A 22,516-nucleotide genomic window follows, 5' to 3' on the forward strand; every position below is an offset into this window, starting at 1 on the left:
GTGTAAGCTATTGAATGAGATAAATAATAAGGGCAAGTGGCCTCAAAGGCCTTAATAGAAAGATGGAATGCTGTTCTTGAAATGTGTTTCGAGTTTCATTAAATAACATATAATGCGATAAACAGGAAACATTGTAGGATTGAGAGAAGAAGGATTATTGGCCTCTGATTAGCTGGACAGCTCAACCTTTGGGAATCAAGACTCCAAGATATTCAAACCCAGAGTAAAGCTTACCTCTGGCTGTCAAGTACAAAATGTAAGAGGATATCTTGAAATATGATAATGCAAAGGTGTTGCCCACTTTCCAGCCAGTGGCTTAGCTTTGTCATCTCCATAAAACTCTGCATAGTTATAGGAGCATACCCTGCCTAATGGCTGGAGACAAAACTCAGGAGACAGGCAGGATTCAGGCATGTGAAAGATTTTTATTCTAGCAGACACCGGATAATGCAGGGAGAGGGCCAAAGGACCTACCTTGAATATGGCCTTGACTTGAGAAATCAATTTCTCCCTTAATCTTTGCCACATATCTGAAGAGATATTGATGACTCACTCTGACCTTTACAGTGAAAATGCCACATTTTATACATTTTCTGTTACAATAATCAAATACAGCCTAGTCACTGTCCTTTCCTTTTAATCCATTCACCCATTCCTGTGGGACACCTAATCGGTGATGGGAATTCCTATGGATAGTTCCAGATTCCCATAGTCTTGTGGCATTTATCAGACATTGTAAACTCTCGGCCTTGGGACCTTTCTACATATCCTATTCATTAGCATTCGCTAAACTCCTTTGGATCTCCCTCAGGCTGCTTATCTCTAAGGAGAGTGTGAATTCTATTATTCATTGGGCATAAGGTAAAGTGTTTCCTAAGACTATGAAACTTTCACACCCAGGTTTAAGTGCCTTCGCCCTAATGCCTGTATTATAGTTGGTTATATGTTAAAAATAATTCTATGATTTAGGAATTTTTAAGTAGAATCGATTTAATATTGCAGGTAATCTCAAAGAAGCAACTATTTACTACAAAGTTACTTTAGTTGTTGTCTTTGCAGCTGTTTAGGGAATTAATCTTGGCTGGTTCATGGGCTGAGACCTGCACCTGGTAATATACATTTACTGGGAAACTCATCCTTTCATTAATGAGGCTGGAATTAATCATTTGTCTGTTCCTAGGCATTCTCTTATCAAAACTGTCTCACATGGTTGGTGATAAAGCTCTTTTGCTAATCTTGGAGTAGTTTAGTTCAAAGGCACCAGTGTGTTTCATTTAAATGTTTGAGCAGGCTGTCTCATTTTGTTTTAACCCTTGTTGGCCATTTTGTGTCTTTCAAACATGGGCTATCTTCATGTAAACAGATACATTTCACCCCTACAATCATAATTTACTTGTACATCTTTCAGCTTAAGTCACAATTCAGTCCTTACTATGTGGTTTTTTTTTAATATTATGGAGACCAAACATTGATTGAATAACCGTTTGGTATTCAGTTGACTAACATGACACTGAGCTTTTGGTTGTCTATTATTTCAATTTTCTGCTTCATTCCCACTCTGACCTCTTCATCTTTACTGTTCAATGATCATCAAAATAGCCTAGAGGAGCAGTACCTTATTTATGACCAGGCACATTATAGCCTTCTGAACTCAACATTCAGTAATTTCAGATTATTATCTTTGTTTCTCCTTTCTTTGGTTGGTAATTTTATTTTTCAAATTCATATCCCTGCTAGGCCAATCTTTTTGCTACTTTAAGTGTCTCATTATAACTTCATTTGTCTTTTGTCATTTAACTCTTCTGTCTTCCATCCCAACACAAACCATTCCTCTTGTTCTTTCGCCCTCTTCCAACGCCTTCGTTAAAAATTAATGAATCTTAAAGCGATCCCACTTCTAATGAAAGGTTGTGAGTCTGAAACTTTTGACAAGATTATCACAGAGTTATAAAAACTCAGTGGGCATTTATAAACTGTATCAGTACCTGGTTTCATGATTCATAGCACAATTTCTGGATGCCTCAATTTTCATTAGCAAGAGATACGTTTTGGGGTGGTGTGGATCATAAGCAAATACCTAATGGGTTTGTATATGGAGTCCAATTCTACATGTTTGTGGGTGGAGAACCATGCCTCTAGGAATTCCTGTGCATTTCTGTGCTTGGCTTGGAGTACTATGGTTACCTTGTCCCAGTTAAACTGATGGCCTTCATTGTTAAATTAAGGAGAATTCATCCTGCTGTTTTGCTGCCAGCTGATGTTTGTGTATTCTGATTGTTAGTTTACTTCCTGTCTGTCCGATGTAATGTTCGTGGCAGTCATTGCATGGTATTTTGTAAACCATGTTGGTTCTGCATGTTTTGGAAAGGGCGTCTTTAATTCTTGTGAGCATTTGTCATAGAGCGGCTGTGGGTTTGTGGGCCACCATGATTCCTAGTGGTCTTAAGAGTCTTGTTGTCAGTTCCAATATGATCTTGATGTATGGCAGTGTGGCCAGTGTGTTAGGGTGTACTGTGACCTCCTGTTGTTGACTGTTTAGTAGGCACCTGCGAATGAAGTTGTGGGGAATTCCATTTATAGCAAGCATTTTGTATAGGTGTTCTTCCTCTTTCCTGCATAGTTCCAGTGTTGCAGTGTGTCCTGGCCCATTTAAATAGTGTCGTAATGCAGGTTCGATGGTCAATTGGCAAGACAACGTACTTAAATTACTAAGCCTATGCCTTGCCACACACTTTGTCTTTAACGGTCAACTGTACAAGTAGATCGACGGCATACAGTGGGATCACCCAGCTCAGGAATCATTGCAGAAGCAGTCATGCAAAGACTAGAACACACCATTCTCCCCCGCATTCAACTTAAATGGTAGATCTGGTACGTAGATGGCACATTTGTCATTATCAAACACAATAAATTAGAAGAGATCCACCACTTCATCAACAGCGTATTCGCAGGGAATACATTCACAAGGGAAAAAGAAAACAACAATCAACTTCTGTTTCTGGATGCCAAAGTTGAGTCTATGACCAATAGGAAGTTCCAAACCTCAGTATATAGAATAGCAACTCACACTGATCCAATCCTCGACTTCCACAGCAACCACCCTAATGCCCACAAACAAAGCTACAATAGGACGCTATTTAAATGAGCCAGGACACACTGCAACACTCTGAAACTACACAGGAAAAAGGAAGAGCACCTATACAAAATCCTCGTTATGAATGGATATCCTCACAACTTCATCTGCAGGTGCCTACTAAACAGACAATAACAGGAGGACACATTACACCCTAACACACTGGCCACACTGCCCTAAATCAAGTACAAATAAGACTGACAACAAGACTCCTAAGGCCACCAGGAATCATGGTAGCCCCTACGACAAACACTTGCAAGGATTAAATAACCCATTCCCACAACATGCAGGACCAACATGGTTTATAAAATACCGTGTAACACCTGCCACAGACATTACTTTGGACAGACAGGAAGGAAACTAGGCATCAGAATACATGAACATCAGCTAGCAGCAAAACAGCACAACAAACTCTCCCTAATATTAGTACACTCAGACAATGAAGGCCTATAGTTTAACTGGGACAAGGTAGCCATAGTAGCCCACGGGAATTCCTACAGCCATGGTTGTCCACCCATAATGCAATCAACAAACATAGAATTGGACCACATATACAAACCCATACAGATCAAAAGCGGAAATGACACGACTCACCATAATGGGCCAGACAGTATAAATTCCAAGCAGAGTAAAATAATGTTTTACTTCAGTTGTTGGTAAAGTGTTGGAAAAGATTATAAGAGATAGGGTTTATAATCATCTAGAAAAGAATAATTTGATTAGGGATAGTCAGCACGGTTTTGTGAAGGGTAAGTCATGCCTCACAAACCTTACTGAGTTCTTTGAGAAGGTGACTTTGAGAAGGTAGATGAGAGTAAACCGGTTAATGTGGTGTATATGGATTTCAGCAAGGCTTTTGAGAAGGTTCCCCACACAGTAGGCTATTGTACAAAATGCGGAGGAGTGGGATTGTGGGAGATATAGCAGTTTGGATCAGAAATTGGCTTGCTGAAAGAAGACAGAGGGTGGTGGTTGATGGGGAATGTTCATCCTGGAGACCAGTTACTAATGGTGTACCGCAAAGGTCGGTGTTGGATCCACTGCTGTTTGTCATTTTTATAAACGACCTGGATGAGGGCATAGAAGGATGGGTTAGTAAATTTGCAGACGTCACTAAAGTTGGTGGAGTTGTGGATAGTGACGAAGGATGCTGTAGGTTACAGAGAGACATAGATAAGCTGCAGAGCTGGGCTGAGAGGTGGCAAATGGAGTTTAATGCAGACAAGTGTGAGGTGATGCACTTTGGTAGGAGTAACCGGAATGCAAAGTACTGGGCTAATGGTAAGATTCTTAGTAGTGTAGATGAGCAGAGAGATCTCGGTGTCCATGTACACAGATCCTTGAAAGTTGCCACCCAGGTTGACAGGGCTGTTAAGAAGGCATACAGTGTTTTAGCTTTTATTAGAGAGATCGAGTTCCGGAACCAAGAGGTTATGCTGCAGCTGTACAAAACTCTGGTGCAGCCGCACTTGGAGTATTGCATACAGTTCTGGTCACCGCATTATAAGAAGGATGTGGAAGCTTTGGAAAGGGTGCAGAGGAGATTTACTAGGATGTTGCCTGGTATGGAAGGAAAGTCTTACGAGGAAAGGCTGAGGGACTTGAGGCTGTCTTCGTTAGAGAGAAGAATGTTGAGAGGTGACTTAATTGAGACATATAAGATAATCAGAGGGTTAGATAGGGTAGATAGGGAGAGCCTTTTTCCTAGGATGGTGATGGCGAGCACGAGGGGGCATGGCTTTAAATTGAGGGGTGAAAGATATAGGACAGATGTCAGATGTAGTTTTTTTACTCAGAGAGTAGTAAGGTTATGGAGCGCTTTGCCTACAACGGTAGTAGATTCACCAACTTTAGGTACATTTAAGTCGTCATTGGACAAGCATATGGACATACATGGAATAGTGTAGGTTAGATGGGCTTCAGATTGGTATGACAGGTTGGCACAACATCGAGGGTCGAAGGGCCTGTACTGTGCTGTAATGTTCTATGTTGCTTCATTGGAGGCTCCACTAATGATGTCACCTAGCATGGTGATGAAACGTCTGAATGAAGACAAGACAGCTCACCAAGCAAATCAACAACCTCTGATAAAGTATTCTTTTTCAGGCTAGTGGCCTGTCACTGCTGGTGTTTCACTGGAATTAGTACTGGGACCATAAGTGTTTACAACATAGCCTAATGACTTGGAGGAAGGAAGCAAGCATACGGTAGCCAAATTTGCAGATGATACAAACAATAGATGGAAAGGCAGGTTGTGAGAGGGCTACAAATAGGTTATGGAGAAATATTGATAGATTAAGTAAATGGACAAAATATTTGCAAAATGTGAAGCTGTTCATTTTGGAATGGAGAAGAAAAGAAGAGAGTATTAGTCAAATGGCGAAAAACTGCAGAAAGCTGCTATTCAGATCAGTCATGATCCTATGCTGTAATAAGACCATAAGACATAGGAGTGTAAGTAAGGCCATTTGGCCCATCAAGTCCACCCCGCCATTTAAATCATGGTTGATGGGCATTTCAACTTCACTTGCCTGCATTCCCCCCACAGCCCTTGATTCCTTCTGAGATCAAGAATGTGTCGATCTCTGCCTTGAGGGCATCCAACGTCTCGGCCTCCACTGCACTCCGTGGCAATGAATTCCACAAGCCCACCACTCTCTGGCTGAAGAAATGTCAGCTCATTTCAGTTTTAAATTTACCCCCTCTAATTCTAAGGCTGTGCCCATGGTACCTAGTCTCCCCGCCTAACAGAAACAACTTCACAGTGTCCACCCTTTCTAAGCCATACATTATCTTGTAAGTTTCTATTAGATCTCCCCTCAACCTTGTAAACTCTAATGAATACAATCTCAGGATCCTTAGCCGTTCAACATACGTTAAACCTACCATTCCAGGGATCATCCATGTGAATCTCTGCTGGACACGCTCCAGGGCTAGTATGTCCTTCCTGATGTGTGGGGCCCAAAATTGGACACAGTATTCTAAATGGGGCCTAACTAGAGCTTTATAAAGCCTCAGAAGCACATCGCTGCTTTCATATTCCGACCCCCTTGAGATAAACGGCAACTTGCATTCGCTTTCTTAATCACGGACTCTACCTGTAAGTTAACCTTTAGAGAACCCTGGACCAACACTCCCAGATCCCTTTGTACTTCTGCTTTACGAATTTTCTCACCATTTAGAAAATAGCCCATGCCTGTATTCTTTTTTCCAAAGCGCAAAACCTCACATTTACTCACATTGAATTTCATCAGCCATTTCCTAGACCTAAACTGTCTAAATCTTTCTGCAGCTTCCCCACCTCCTCAGTACTACCTGTCTGTCCCACCTATCTTCATATCATCAGCAAACTTTGCCAGAATGCCCCCGGTCCCTTCATCCAGATCATTAATTTACAAGGTGAACAGCTGCAGCCCCAACACTGAACCTTGCGGGACACCACTCGTCACCAGTTGCCATTCCGAAAAAGAGCCTTTTATCCCAACTCTCTGCTTTCTGTCAGACAGCCAATCCTCAATCCAAGCCAGTTGCTCACGTCGAACACCATGGGCCCTTACCTTGCTCAGCAATCTTAATCAGCAGTAGTCTTAAGGGAATGAATAGCTTACTTCTGTTCCTATTTATAATGGTCTTAACACTAATGTGAGCTCTTTAAACAAATCACCTCGGTCCCTAGAAACCCCTACATCTGTCTCTGTAGCTTTTCTGGTTATAGTAGGCCCTACATACGTTAATTCCCACCCAAACCTCTTCTCACTGTCTTTCACATACTTTTTTCCAATGTGGGAAAACTGAACTGGAAAATTTCCTGATCCCCAGTACCCAAATCTCAGATGAAACTGTTTAATTCTATCATGCCAAATATTGCCTACTTTGTTGAGTATTTCCAGCGTTTTTGTGAAAACCACATATCTGTGAATTTATGAAGATAATTTCAGTACTTTCTTTGAATTAAACTGGAAGAAAAGAACTGAATAGGGCTTTGTGCTTGTTCATCACAAATTGCAATGTTCCATTTGCTTTTAAAGAAAAATCAAATTTTCATTTAAAGGATGTTTTTGGACATTCATTTAACATTTCATAGAGGAATTTCCTTTCAAGCACACTATTCAATAGCAGTGATAGCAGGCATGTATAAAATACAAGGTCTAATCTACCTCAAGGTAACAGTTGAAAGATGTAGACCAGTTAAAATCAATGAAATGCAACCATGGATCCATTGAATGAATACATACTTAAAACTTTTTCACATTTTCTTCTTATTATATAGTACAAACGGAAGTTAGTAGCAGAAAGCCTAGACTGGCAGAACGTTTAAGATTGATTCTGAAGAAGTATGACATTCGCTGACAATCATTTTACTTGAGGGCAAATTGCCTTGTCTTTTCTTCATTGTGTAATGTAATCATAGCCAATATGATTATATCTGAGTAACAGCAGATGTGTCAACTTTATGGAGAGGAAATATGAGGCTATATAAGGTCAATCATAATTGTAAAAACCAGTTAGCTTGCTCTTGAATGTGCAGGGTAACACATTACATCAAGTATGGTCAGTCTGGTTGCAGAATCTCAGGCTCATCATTTTCTTAAGCAGAATTTTGTTATCAGTTTCAAAAGGTAGACCAAGGGCCAAACCCTCTAATTCCTCTACCCTTGAACCCTCTGAAAGTCTTCATAAAATTGGAGACTTTGGATGGCTGTGATGAGATGTAATAAAATCGTTGTTTAGGAGATATGAGACTGTTAAGTATAAAGTAGAATGGCTAACTAACTTTTAAACAGACCCATACATACAACACACAATACCAACTACACTTTTTCTAGACACCACACAACCCACAGACACCATCCAGACACATGCCTACACGACCCTCAGAGAGAATTCATTGCTCAGTTTAATCACTTAGGTGGAAACATTCAACTCATTGAAAAGTAAACTGAAGTGCTGTAACCAGCAAGACCATATGCTGAAAAGAGGGGCTTAGGTGACTAGGGAGATTCAGGCAACACAGATATGATGGGCTGAGTATCCATCTTCTGTGCTTTAACATTTTTCTGATTCTATGGTTCTTTCTTCCATTTCAGTAATAGCAATATTATTGTTTAGACTTCTCTATATCATGATGTGGGACAAAAAGAGCGGCAGAGGGCTATGGAGATTAAAGATCAAGGGTGTCATGGAACAAAGGCAAAGTAGGCTACAACAGGTAATAGAGAAGAATAACACATTGGTCCAGACTAGGTGATAATAGTAGAATATAGGTTAGCTCTGGCTGGAAGCAAAAGTATGAAAACAAGAAACAGAAAATGGTGAAATGTAAAATCTCAAAATATGCAACAGAGTTCATGGTCTAAAGTTGTTGAGTCCAGAAAACTGTAAAGTGCCTAAGCAGAAAATAAAATGCTGTTCCTCCAGCTTGTGCTGAGCTTCACTGGAACATTGCAACATGCTCAGGTTGGAAATGAAATCGTGAGACCAAGATGGAGTAATGAAATAGCATTGGATTAGAATGTCAAGATCATGATCATGGATTGAGCAAAGTTGTTCTGCAAAGCATTCACTCAACAAAAAAAAACAAAAGAACTATGGATTCTGGAAATCAGAAATAAAAACAGAAATGGCTGGAGAAATTTCAGCAGGTCTAGGAGCATCTGTGTGCACAAAGCAGGTTACAAATTGTTTAATTATCGGGGCAGGATGGGTTCAGCCATTCATTTTTTTTTAAGGCTTTCTGTACTGGCAGTTTCAGCTGTTACTCACAGACATAACCTTAACAATAAACAAATTACTAACAGACAGAGCAATACCCCTTTAACTACTACCTATTCCCTAACTGAACTAAATTCTACTGGTATGTTGTTCTAATTAACACGATTCCCACTTATATAAACCCAAGTAATGGGAAAATAAATTAAAACTTAGCCTTTCAAAGTTTACATGCCTTTCTTCTGCTGTTCTCAAGTCATAAACATCTTTCTTCTGCTGATCTGGCTGTTTTCTCTGTGAAGGCTGAGAATCATAGAATTTCTACAGTGTGGAGCAGGCCCTTTAGCCCAACAAGTCCACACTGACCTTTGCAGCACCCACCCAGACCCATTCCCCTACAACCTACCTAATCTACACATCCCTGAACACTATGGGCAATTTGGCATAGCCAATCCATCTACCCTGCACATCTTTGGACTGTGGGAGGAAACTGGAGCAAACCCGCGCAAACCCGCAGAGACACAGGGAGAATGTGCAAACTCCACACAGACATTTGCCTAAGGGTGGAATCAAACCTGGGTCCCTGGCACTGTGAGGCAGCAGAGCTAATCACTGAGCCACCATGCTGCCTGTGAGGGCAGTTAGCCAGAAGTGCCATGGTACTTTTTATGGATAGATGATGCTTTCTTAGGGAGCTTAACAATTTCTTGTGAGAGCTAAATACTTATTTCTCAGATGGCAGTTCACACTCACACAGATTTTCAAAACCCTGTCTTTATATGCCTTTGATGATACATCACTTTTCTTACAATAGCATTGGCCCAAGGCTGTCAACATCAACAGATTAAAATTCAATTGGCTTTCAGTCTCTAAGTTCTTGATTTAAATTAATTGACTGATTCCAGCTGGTTTCCAAAACATCAAAACAAGCCAAAGGTTTCCAATCACACTGCCAATTGATACATGTTTCAATTTCAGAACTGGCTGCACATCTTCAGCTATACACAGACACTTCCTTGTATAAATCTTTAAGCTTAGAAAATCACTTTACCTCTTAAAGGAGCCATGCACTCTTCTCCCTTATCATTTTTTTAACAAAGAAATTCTAACTTCCTGCCTTCCAATTCATGGTTACTCTACACAAATGTGTAATAGGCAGCTAATGATCCACTATATGTGGATGCTGGTGGAATAGCAGATGAAGACAAAGGGAACCCTGTCACTGTTGTGGGAGGAAAGAAAGGGGGTGAATGCTGAAGTGGGGGAGATGGTTCTGACCTGGCTGAGGGCCCCGCCAAATACATTGCTGAAAAATCCTCAGGAGGAGGAAGAAGGTGGCCATTTCAGAGGCCTCCCTTGTTAAAGCTGGCATCATCAGAACAGATGCGACTAAGACAGAGGAGATGGAAGAATGGAGTAGAGTCTTTACTGGAAGCAGGGTGTGAGGATGCATAGTCTAGGTAATTGTGGCAGTCTATGGGTATGTAATAGATATTGGTGGCCAATCTATGCCCAGAAATGGAAACAAGGATGTCAAGGAAGGGAAGGGAGGGGCTGGAGATGGACTGGATGAAGGTGAGAGTGAGTTGAAAGTTGGAAGCAAAATTGATAAACTTTTCCAATTCTGGATGAGAGAGAGTAGTGCCGATGATATTATTGTTATACCGGAGAAAGAATTCGGAATAGGACTGGAGAAAGGAATGTTCCATATACTCCACAAAGAGGCAGCCAAAACTGGGCACCATGCAGGGTCTTATGTCGCTACCCTCTGACTTGAAGAAAGTGAGGGGAGTTAAAAGAGAAGTTGTTCAGGGTGGGAACAAGCTCAGCCTGGTGGATGGGGTTGGTAGTGGTGCATGTGGACAGCTCATGCCTTTTTCCAGGAAGAAATGTAGAGCTTTGAGACCACTGTTGGAGGATGGAGGTGTAAAGGACTTGCATGTCCATGGTAAACCGAAGCTGTCTGGAGTCTGCAAACTGAAAATCCTATAACTAACATAAAGCATCAAAAGAACCATGATTGTTAGTGGGAAGGGACTGGACAAGGGGAGAAATAAAGGGAGTCAAGGTAGGAAGAGATGAGTTCTGTAGGGCAGGAGCAGGCAGAAACAATAGCTGGGCAGTCCTATTTGTCGAATTTGGGAAAGAGGTAGAAGTGAGCTGAGTGGGGTTGGGAGAATTTGACCTTTAAGGCAGTGGGGGGTGGGAGATCACCAAATGGAATGAGGTTAATGACCATAGTGGACACAATTGCCTGATTTCCATGGCGGGGTCGTGGTCCGGGGCACATAGGGGGAGGTATGTGATAGCTGGCGCTCAGCCTCTCTAATGTAAAGGTCAGTCTGCCAGACAACAACACTACCACTCTTGTCAGCAGGCTTAATTACAATATCAGGGTTGAATCTGACAGCATGTATTGCCATCAGTTCACAGAGAAATCGGCTGGAATGGGAAAGGGAAAGGACAGAGAAATTGAAGAGATCTATATTATGTCGACAATTCTGAATGAACGACTTAAATGCAGGTAAAATGCCAGAGAGAGGGGTCCAGATGGAGCGAAAGTGTTGGTATTGGACAGAGGTGGAGGCTGGTCTGTGGTATGGTGCCAGGACACTTGTCCAAAGAAATGGACACAATGGCAAAGGCAATGGAGGAAGAGTTAAATGTCATGTTATGTTCAAATTTCATTAACATGGGTCACAGAAGGATAAAACTGAAACCTTTGCTGAGTACTGAACACTTGATATCGGAGCTCGGAAGGTCAGGAGGGGAAGTAAAGACACGATAGGATCTGCGATTGGGAGAGGGGATGGGGTCAGAGGGAAGGGGAGGGGTGGAATGTTCCAGAGAGCCATGGGTATCTCTGAGTTGTTACATCTTATGCTCCTTGATGCCTGAAAGAAAATGAAAATTTTTCTTGTTAGCATATCAAATGAGGCAGAGGAAGAAGTGGAATTGGGAGCAGTGAGGCTCTGAGCCAGCGTGAGGCAGTACTGTTGAAGAGAGAAATCGAGAATGTGCATATGATGGTGCATGGCAGGGAGTGTGGATTTCAGGATGCTTCAGGAACACCTATTTGCAGAACATTGAATGTTACAGAGATAGATATGATCCTGAGTAGATTCAAAATGTAAAGGATGAAACTTGAGTTGGAATCCACGTGGAGTGAATCTGAGCTACAGGCAGTAACTGAGGAAGTGATTCAGCAAATAAATTGTCAAACACCGCGAGTGACAGCAAAATTAATGATAGTGGACAAGAAAAAAGATTGAAATGGAAATCCAATGAGATGAGAAATAGAGATAGTAAGAACTGTCAATGCTGGAGTCAGTGATAATGCAATGTAGAGCTGGAGGAAGATGAAAGGCCAGGCAGCATCAGAGGAGTAGGAAAGTTGACGTTTTGGATTGGGATCCTTGTTCAGAAATGGGGGAGGGGATAGGGAGCTCAGAAAAAAATAGAGAGAGGAGGGGTGGGGCTGGGGAAGGAGGGTGGGATGGTGCAGGTAGGCATTGGTGGGGATTGGTCAGTAAGGTGGGAGGAGTGGATAGGTGGGAGAGAACATGGACAGGTTGCATCAGGTCAAGCTGGTGGGGATGAGAGGGAGGGTTGGTCATGGGATGAGGCCAGGGGTGGGGAGATTTTGAAACTGGTACAGTCCACATTTAGGCCTTTGGACTGTAGGCTCCCAAGGTGGAATATGAGGTGCTGCTCCTCCAGTTATCGGGTAGTGTCATTGTGATGCTGGAGGAGGCCCAGGATGAACATGTCCAGGGAGCTGGAGGGGGTGTTTAAATGGTTCACAACTGGAAGGTGTTTTTTGTCATGAACAGAGCGCAGCTGCTCTACAAAGCAGTCCCTGAGCCTCCGTTTGTTCTCACTGATGTAGAGGAGGCCACATCAGGAGCAGCGGATGCAATAGACCACATTGACAGATGTGCATGAACCTCATCTGATGTGAAAGATTTGTTTTGTGCCTTGAATGGAGATGAGGAGGGAGATGTAGGGGAAGGTGTAGCACTTCCTGCAGTTGCAGGGAAAGGTCCTGGGGATGGTGATGCTAGGGGGGGGTATGGAGCGGATGAGGGAGTCACGGAGACTGTGATCCCTCCGGAAGGTAGATAAGGGTTGGGAGGGAAATATATCCTGGTTGTGGGGTTGGATTGCAGGTGACAAAGTGGCAGAGAATGGTAGGTTGGATATGGAGGCAAATGGGGTGATGTGAGATGACAAGGGGGATTCTGTCTTTGTTTTTGTTGGGGGGAGGTGATGTGAGGGCAGAGGTGCGGGAAATGCAAGAGATGCTGTCGAGAGCATTTTTGACCCACTGAAGGGGGGATGTTGCGGCCCTTGAAATAACAGGACAACTGGGATATTTGGAAGTGGAATTCCCCATCTTGGGAGCAGATGTGGTGGAGGCAGAGGAATTGAAAGTAGTGGATCACATTCTTGCAGGAAGATGCGTGAGAGGTGGTGTAGTCTAAGTAGCTGTGGGAGTCAGTGGGTTTGAAATAGATATCAGTTTCCAGGTGGTTACCAGAGATGAAGACATAGAGGTCCAGGAAGAGAGAGAGGTATCAGAGATGGTCTAGGTGAACTTGAGGTTGGGGTGAAAGGTGTTAATAAAGTTGATGAACTATTCAAGCTCATCATAGGAGCACGAGGCAGTGCTGTTACAGTAATCAATATCATGGAGGAAGAGGTGGGGGATAGCGTCAGTATAGCTGCAGAAGAAGGACTGTTCCATGTATCCTACGAAGAGGCAGGCATAGCTTGGGACAATTTGGGTGCCCATGGCCACCCCCTTAGTCTGTAAGAAGTGGGAGGAGTTGAAGGAGAAGTCGTTAAGGATAAGGGCGAGTTTAGTTAAGCAGATGAGGGTGTCAGTGGAGGGGAACTGGTTGGGCCTGTGGGAGAGGAGGAAGCGGCGGGTTTTTAGGTCACCCACATGGATAATGCAAGTGTACAGGGTTTGGATTTCCATAGTTAAGATGAGGTGTTGGGGGCCAAGGAATTGAAAGTCTTGGAGAAGTTGGAGGGCGTGGGTGGTGTCCCGGACGTAGGTGGGGATTTCTTGGACAAGGGAGGAGAAAACAGAGTCAAGGAAAATGGAAGTAAGTTCAGTGGGGCAGCAGCAGGCAGAGACAATGGATCGGTTAGGGCAGTCAGGTTTCTGGATTTTGGGAAGGAGATAGAAATGGGCTGTGCGGGGTTGGGGAACGATGAGGTTGGAGGCTGTGGGCAGAGGTCACCTGAGGTGATGAGATTATGAGTGGTTTGAGAGATGATGTTTTGATGGTCAGGGGTAGGGTCATGATTGAGGGGATGGTAGGAAGAGGTGTTAGAGTTGGCACTTGGCCTTGGCTAAGTAGAGGTCAGTGCACCACTGTGGCCCCCTTTATCTGCTTTCACATCAGACAGAGGTTCACCTGCACATCCGTCAATGTGGTCTATTGCATCTGCTGCTCCTGATGTAGCCTCCTCTATGAGGAAAAGAAGGATGATGGTAGGTGGAGAGCATTCAGGTCTCAAGGGAAAATCAGACTGCTACAGGCCATCCAGGTTCAAAAGGAAGGTGTACAGGGGTTAGACATTTATAGCAAAGAGGAGGCTGTCAGTGCCAGGAAATGAGAAATTGTTGATATGACATGTCAGAAAACTCACAAATGTAGTTTGGCAGAGACTCAACAAAGGAAGAAAAAGAAGGGAAGAAGTAAGTCCTCAGCACAATGATTTAATCTCCAATGGCAGCATTGTGCTATCAATGGCAAAGATAGAAAGAAGTGTCTGAGTGTTGTTACTCAACTGTTGCAAAGTGGAGGTTAATACATTAGAAGTCAACAGCAATACTCTTATTAGCAGATTTGATAGCAAAATTGAGAGAATAAAATTCAGCAAGTTCAGAGAGACACACATTAGAATGGGTTAAAGGAAATGAAGTGGTTAATGTCACCCTACCAAAATATAAAGCTTTGAATAATCAAGACAATACTTCTGGCTATGTAAGTTATAGAAGTTATGATAAATGCAAGATACATTTTTGAAAGGAAATAGTAATGCAAAAGGCAGATTTGTAAGAACTAATTACTGCCCAGAGCTATCAAATTTGTCTCAATGCTTTCTTTTCTCCCAATAGACCTGCATATTCTTTTTCCTTTTCAAGTATTTTTCCCAATTCTCATTCAGAATTTACTATTGAATTCACTTCCGCTGACCTTTCAGGCAAATCATCAAGCTCACTGTGTGAAAAAAAATCTTTCCATCACCAGTCTTAGTTGTTTAGTCAATTATCTTCCATTTTCTCTTCTCTTTATCATTTGATACACCAAATAGAAATTACCTGCTGGCAAGTCAGTCGAGTGGAATTAATAATATTCATGAACCATATCATTTTAAACTAGTAATCAAAAAGAATAAACAGTAGTTGTCAGATAACTAGGTTTAGAGATGAACAAAAATGAAGGAAACGCTAATTATCTGAGCGGTTACAGAAAAAAATTCTTTCAAAGATATCAAATAACGAGCCACAGTAGTTGATTTTCTACAAACTGCTGTTGTATCCAGCAGAGCGCTGGCAAGATAGCAAGGTAAAAGGCTGATTGCATTTCAACAGGCTGATTAAACTAAAGACTTTACCACGAAGATCATGGAGTGGGTTCTAGCTACCGCTGCAAAGGAAAGTGTGAATATGAAACAGTGTTTGTTGCAAAAGATGAAGACAGCTGTTCTGACCTCAGCTATGTTACTACTGGACAAAATTGGTGCTGTCTTTTCCATTTTCTAACAGCTCATCACTCTTCAAAAATTATAAATAATAGCAAGGAATACAGCTTGCATTGGACATCATCAGCATTGGGCACCATACGTTGATCAAGCACTCCCCAAGCCTCTGTGTCTCCTATTACATTGCACTACCCCAATAGCCCATTTCAACCCATTCCTGACCATATAGAGACCCACCTCGTTGAATTTCACCTCCAACTGTCCTCACTATTCACTGAACCCTGGCCTTACACTCAAAGGTGTCCATTCCTCTCTCCTCTATGCTTTCTCGTTGCAGCTGTGGTCATAGTTGATGTCAATAACTTCCCTCCCGTGGCTTGTCATAACCTCTTATGCTGTTTCCACATAACCCCTTATTCACTTTGAGTTTCCAGCTGTCACTGAATATATTTCCACTTCTACAAATGCATCTGTTTTCTCCTCCCAGCTATGACTCCCCCAGACTCTTCTGCCACTACAGAGCCCCTGAAAGATAAACACCCAAGATTATACTTGCCTTAGGCCTGCAACCAACTTTGATGAACAGCCCAAGGCATGACTGGTCAAACACTGACCACTGTCTTTGTAGCTCACCGACTAATGATCCACAATTCACCTGATGACTTGTGTTGGCCTTATAGGACTGACTATTGATCAATTCCTGTACTGTACCGGATCAGTTCCCCTAACTATGAACATGGCGAATAACTAATTGTTTTGAAGCCTGCATGTGTGTGAATTGTGTCTGCCACAACTGACTGTATCAGGACCCCTTGACTGGACTGTAGATAAGCCCCCTCCAAATTTTGACATGTCCAATGAATGAGCATGTAGCTTGTATGCCATGCAGGCATCTGACAGATGCTTTAGGTGTTAGGTCAAGGTCTTACTATCCAGCTCATCATGATGTCCAGCACCCTATGCCAGAATCCTATTAGTAAGCAGCCTGTATTTGTGTCCGTAGTAAAGAATACCTCAATGTTGCAACAATGACTGCCTTTGCCTCAAGCAGAAGCAGTAATGGGCTAACAAAGATGGCACTGCATTGATGTTGTAAGTATGCAGACTGGCGCTAAGTGAGCAAGTGCTGAGTGAGATAGAGAGAAGCCCTGAGATGCAATCTGTCCAACCTGGTAACTGGGCCCCTGAATGCGCTAGCTAAGTTCTCTTCGAAATGCACCTCATTGGTCCTGTCGCCAATTCTGCCAAACATCTCACCAAAACCCCATCACTCAGAATGCTGTAAAATTCAACTCAAAGTCTTCTTTTCCTCCACTAAACATTTCTGTAAATTAAAGTGAAGAGAGGCAACTGCACCTCCTCCACAATAGCCCTCAACACTGGAGTCCACAAAGATGCATTCTCAGCCCCCTGCTGTATTTCCAGTACACCTATGACTGTGTAGCCAAATTCTGAATGAATGCCATCTACAAATTTGCATGATAGGACTGATATCAAACAATGATGAGTTCGAAGGAGACAGAGTACTTGGTGTTATGTTGCAATGATAACAATCTCTCTCTGAATGTCGGCAAAACTAATAAGCTTATCATTGATTTCAGAAAGAAAGGAGGAGACTATGCCTCTATTTACATTAATGGAGTGGAGATTGAGAGTGTTGAGTGCATCGAGTTCCTGTGAGTGATGACAACCGACAACCAGTCTTCCCACACAGATGCGATAGTCAAGAAGGCACAACAATGTCTCTTCTTCCTGAGGGGGCTTTAGAAATTCAGCATGTCCATAAGGACCCACATCAGCTTTTACAGATGCACCGTTGAAAGCATTCTATCTGGTACATAATGACCTAGTATGGCAACTGCTCTGCCCAGGAACATAAAAAATTATAGAAGGTTGTGTGCACTGCCCAGACCATCATGGAAGCCAACCTTCCATCCTTGGACTCCATTTAAACTTTGTGCTGCTGCTTAAAGGCTGCCAATATCATCAAAGACACCTCCTACCTTAGTAATACTCTCCTACAACCTCTTCCATCAGGCAGAAGATATAGAAGCTTGAACACATGCACCAACAGATTCATGAACAGCTGCCATGATTAGATGGTTGAATAGACTTCTCTATCTTCAAATAATGTTGACCTTGTTTTGCGTACGTCTTGTGCAGTGTAACCTGTATGACTCACTCTCTCTAAGCACCCTATGATGTGTATGTCCTGGCTTGCATTACTCTGCCTGTACTGCTCATAAAAAATCCTTTTCATTGTACTTAGGTACATGCCACTACAATAAATCAAATGTAGCTGATAAGCTGTTTGAACCCTGCCTTGCCATCTTGCATTAAAACAATACCAATATCAATGTCAGATAACAAGATGTAGTGCTGGATGAACACAGCAGGCCAAGCAGCATCAGAGGAGAAGGAAAGCTGCTCCTCTGAAGCTGCTTGGCCTGCTGCGTTCATCCAGCTCAACACCTTGTTATCTCAGATTCTCCAACATCGGCAATTCCTACTGTCTCCATACCAATATCAATGTCAGCGGCTTCTCATAATAAGGCACTGCTAAAACTGATGCCATTCTCAGCACAACATTCAACTTGTCTTATGCCTGTTCAAACATTCTGCCTTTCTTCAACAAATTCAGGGAATAATAACAGGCTCAACTTCAGCATGAATTTGCATTGAAATTGAATGTTGCCAACATATGACAAGATTTCACATTTTTTTCCTCAATTTTCTTGGTGCTACATGAACCACTGTACATCCCAAATAAGTCACTCTTTTCTTTGGAATGTTGATTTTTAGCTAGATTTATAACAATGTGTTGACTCTTTGTCACCAATCAAATAGTTTATTCAAGTCCCATAAATGTTCTTCCCAAGTTTGGGTAAAACGATTTAATTAGCTAAGTAAACCAAGCAGTTGCTAGTTCTTCAAAGACTTTATTGAGCATTCATTGGAATGTTGCATTCTGAACTGCTTGACTCTGCATTAATACAGTCCATGTGGTGATGCAGAAGTGAATATTTCTCTGGTCTTGAACTTGTCAATGTTAGTGGCAAGTTGTATGAGTCCAAATCTTTTAATGTTGTCCCTCACTTGTGGAATATGTAATGAGGCCATTTTCATTAGCACATTGGCTTTGTGAGAATAAATATAGAATCCTTATGACCCACCTGGTTTCAGCACCAATATCATGAGTGAGTTCCAGCGACAATTAACAGTAATATAGAGATGATGGCACTTTGAGCAAAATCTCTTCTCTCGCCCAAGCTAATTTTTCTGAATCAAATCCATAAGGATGTTATTTTGTAGGCAATGCATCCCTCCACTACATTAATAACATGAATGACTAAGGACTTTTTTTTTCCCCTGGTCTATTCTCTCAATTCAACGTCTGGACTTGTAATCACCTTTGTATGACAATTTAATAGCTCTCTGAAAGACAAAATATTATGCTACCTAACCTTTTAAGTACCTCCATATTATTAATCTGTTTGTTGGAGGATCAACTTTTGAATTTCTCATTCATTTGTCCAAGAATTCTGATGTTTTTTGTCATTCCCTATTTCTTTCACCACAGCATATACACTTTCCTCCTGACTATTGTTGCTGTCAAAATGTTTCAATATATTAAGCCACATTGGCTGATTTTCCTCTTATCAGAAATATTCGCTACACTAGTTACATCATTAAGTTTCTTTTTGATTAAATAAATTCCAGTAAATCTTGTGCTTAATGATTCACCTGAGACAGACAACAAAACTGGAAACCTTGCCTCAAGCAATAAAATTTCAAACTTTGCCCTTTTAACTGTTATGGTTTTCATTGTTGAAAACTCTTCAAAAGCCTCTTGGCCAACTTGAATGCTTTTACTAGCTTCACTATGAAACTCAAAACATAGACTGGAAGCATAGTCTATGAGTTTTGATTTATTGATGTTTCTTTGATCAATTTAGGAGGTCCTCCAAGTTCAAGCCCTCATGTAAGTTCAAAAGGACTGAATCCTGTGGATTTACGAGGAGCATCCCTGATGACAAACAGTAACAAGGGAATTCCTCTATCCCAATCATTCAGATATTCTTGACAATAAACTCTAATCATGTTCTTTAAGATGTGATGTCATCCAATGCACCCTATGATTCAGACTGCAATTTATACATATGTTTTAATATCAGTTGTAAAGTTGGCTTTTCTGAGTTTGTAACAAGGGGATTTTAGAACACTAGAACAAGAAGTAGGAGCAAAAGTAGAAAAACCAGCCCTGAAGCCTGCTTTGCTGTTTAATATGATTATGGTTGGTCTCATCTTGGTCTCAATTTACATTTTTGCCCATTCCCTGTAATCCTTTAACAAATTACTAATTTAAAAAATCTGTCCATTGCCTCTTATTTCTTATTATTCAGTGTTCCAGTGTCCACTGCACCCTGGTGTAGTGAATTCTATGAAATCTTGATCTTTTTAAAGAAGTAACCTCTCCTGATTTCTGTCTTAAATCTGCCACTCTGTAGCCTAAAACTATGATCTCTCGATGCCTTACAAGGGGAAATATCCACTCTACATCTACTTGTTAATCCCTTTTAGCATTTTATATACTTAAATAAGATCTCTTCTCATTCTTATAAACTCTATAGAGGAAATGTTTAAATTGCTCAATCCCTACTCATAAAATAGGCCTTCCATCTCTGGATTTAATGTAGTAAACCTTCTCTGAACTTTTTCCTGTGTTTCTGAAATTAATAATTAACTTGCAAGTACTTATGTAACCAGGATGATTACTTTTAAAACAGCTTTTGAGGCCTAGCGTTAAAATTAATGATTGTTTATAAGCACCACTAATAGATATTAATTTACTGCAGATTGTTTGGTACCTAACAAGGTAAATAATGGGGCCTCAAGGTTTGTTAGACATTATTGGAACTTGTTTTTTTAACTTAGGAGAAACACACTTATCTTAGATAGAACAGTTTATTTGTCTTTCTTTGAATTTTGGATGTCCCAGTGAAGTTCTTTGATGAAGCTAACTGTATAGACCAGTGCTCCTGAGAAAAGAAAGATATAATGAAACTAGGTTACCTTGGGCTAATGTATTAGTGCTGGTCCCAGGCCAGAAGTGTTAGTATAAGACACTAAAAAGGTTGTTTGATCTGGGTATAAATAATTTCAGAAGTCTAATTGCTTCAGGAAAAAAAATATTTCTCCAGTGCCAGTCTTTTAGTTAAAGTCTCAAGTGACTAAAAACTATTGAGTGATAGGGGGCATCAGTAACTGACAGTTTTCAATATCTCCTAATATCACAAAATCAAGATTAGGTTCCTACAGTGTGGAAACAGGCCCCTCAGCCCAACAAGTCCACACTGCTTCTTGGAGCATCCCACCCAGGCCCATCCCCATATACCCTACACACCCCTGAACACTATGGGCAATTTAGCATGGCCGATCCACCTAGCCTGCACATCTTTGGACTGTGGGAGGAAACCAGAGCACCCGGAGGAAACCCACGCAGACACAGGGAGAATGTGCAAACTCCACACAGACAGTTACCCGAGGCTGGAATTGAACCCAGGTCCCTGGCGCTGTGAGGCTGCAGTGCAAACCACTGAGCCACCGTGCCACCCAAAGAAAAGAAAGAAAGAACAAAAGACAAAGAACTGCAGATGCTAGAAATTTGAAATAAAAGTAAATAATTAGAGAACTGGCAGTTCTGAAGAAGGGCCACTGGGCTTAAAACTTTAACTTTGTTATCTCTCCACAATGCTGCCAGACCTGCTGAATTGCTGTAGCAATTTCTGTTCTTTGTTTTTAATCTCCCAAAAGCTCTATTGCTTTACTTATTTGATTTGTAGCATAAAGCAGTGCCTCTCCTTATCAGATCAATTTTTTTGGGCGAGGGCAGCATTTAATGTTCATCCCTAATTTCCAGGAAGGCAGTTAAGAGTCAACCAGATTGGTCTGGAGTCCCATGTTGGCCAGACCAGGTAAGGTGGCAGATTTCCCAAAAGGACATGAGTGAGCCAAACAGATTTTATGACAATTCACAATGGTTGCATGGTCACCATTCTTTCTATTAGCTTTTTATTCTAGATTTATTGAATGAAAATTTTGCCTCAGCCATGGTAGGATTCAAATGCATATCCTCAGCACATTAGGCTGGGCTTTTATATTATTTATCCAGTGGCATTACCAGCATTCCACCTCTGCTGCTGAGAGGGCCCAATAACCTGATTCTTTTTGTTAGTATGTGAAAAACAATTTTCATGATTATGTTAAGATGTGACTCCCTTCTTACTATTCTGAAGAAACATAAGAACATAAGATATACCAGCAGAGGTATATATATTTTGGGCAGCACGGTGGCTCAGTCGTTAGCACTGCTGCCTCACAGCACCAGGGACCCGGTTTCAATACTACCGTTGGGCAAACTACCTGTGTGGAGTTTGCACATTGTCCCTGTGTCTGTGTGGGTTTCCTCTGGGTGTTCTGGTTTCCTCCCACAGTACAAAGACATGCAAACTAGGTGGATTGGCCATGCTAAATTGCTCATAGTGCTCAGGGTTGTGTGGGTTATAAGGCTGGGTCTGGGTGGGATGCTCTGAGAGTTGGTGTGGACTTATTCGGCGCAAGGTCTGTTTGCTCACTGTAAGGATTCTATGAAGAAGGCCATTTTGCTCAAAGAATCCAGTTTGCCATTCAATAGCAATGTTTCTATGTACTACCGTTACAGTTTCAATGCATATTTCCTTTTTCCAAAGCCCTGTTTTCTGAGGATTCCTTCCAGAATTCTGCTCCCACAATTGGTCTCCCATTTAAGTTACAGCAGTTGGATTTAGTGTCTCTAGTCTTATTACAATTGAAGCATATGATGTAGATAAAATTACTTTTTGTCTCCAGCCTTTATCATTTATTATATTGACCTCTTTCTCCTTGCCCCCTAAAGCCAGTAACTTTGGATGT

At 41.6% G+C, this 22,516-nt stretch overlaps 1 protein-coding gene across 5 annotated transcripts in view; it reads left to right on the top strand.

Annotated features, from left to right (window-relative positions):
- The window catches only part of LOC125451910 (neuropeptides B/W receptor type 1-like), a 37,652-nt gene extending 19,770 nt beyond the window's left edge, over positions 1–17,882 (top strand). For 4 of the 5 annotated variants that reach the window (XR_009445770.1, XR_009445772.1, XR_009445775.1 and 1 more), the window contains one exon: positions 17,167–17,882. The gene's annotated coding sequence lies outside the window, so the exon portion shown is untranslated. The remainder of the gene's footprint in view (positions 1–17,166) is intronic. The other variant, XR_009445773.1, reaches the window with a different exon arrangement.
- The last annotated feature ends 4,634 nt before the right edge of the window (positions 17,883–22,516 follow it).

The sequence above is a fragment of the Stegostoma tigrinum genome, chromosome 5 (assembly GCF_030684315.1).
Source record: "Stegostoma tigrinum isolate sSteTig4 chromosome 5, sSteTig4.hap1, whole genome shotgun sequence".
Taxonomy (NCBI): domain Eukaryota; kingdom Metazoa; phylum Chordata; class Chondrichthyes; order Orectolobiformes; family Stegostomatidae; genus Stegostoma; species Stegostoma tigrinum.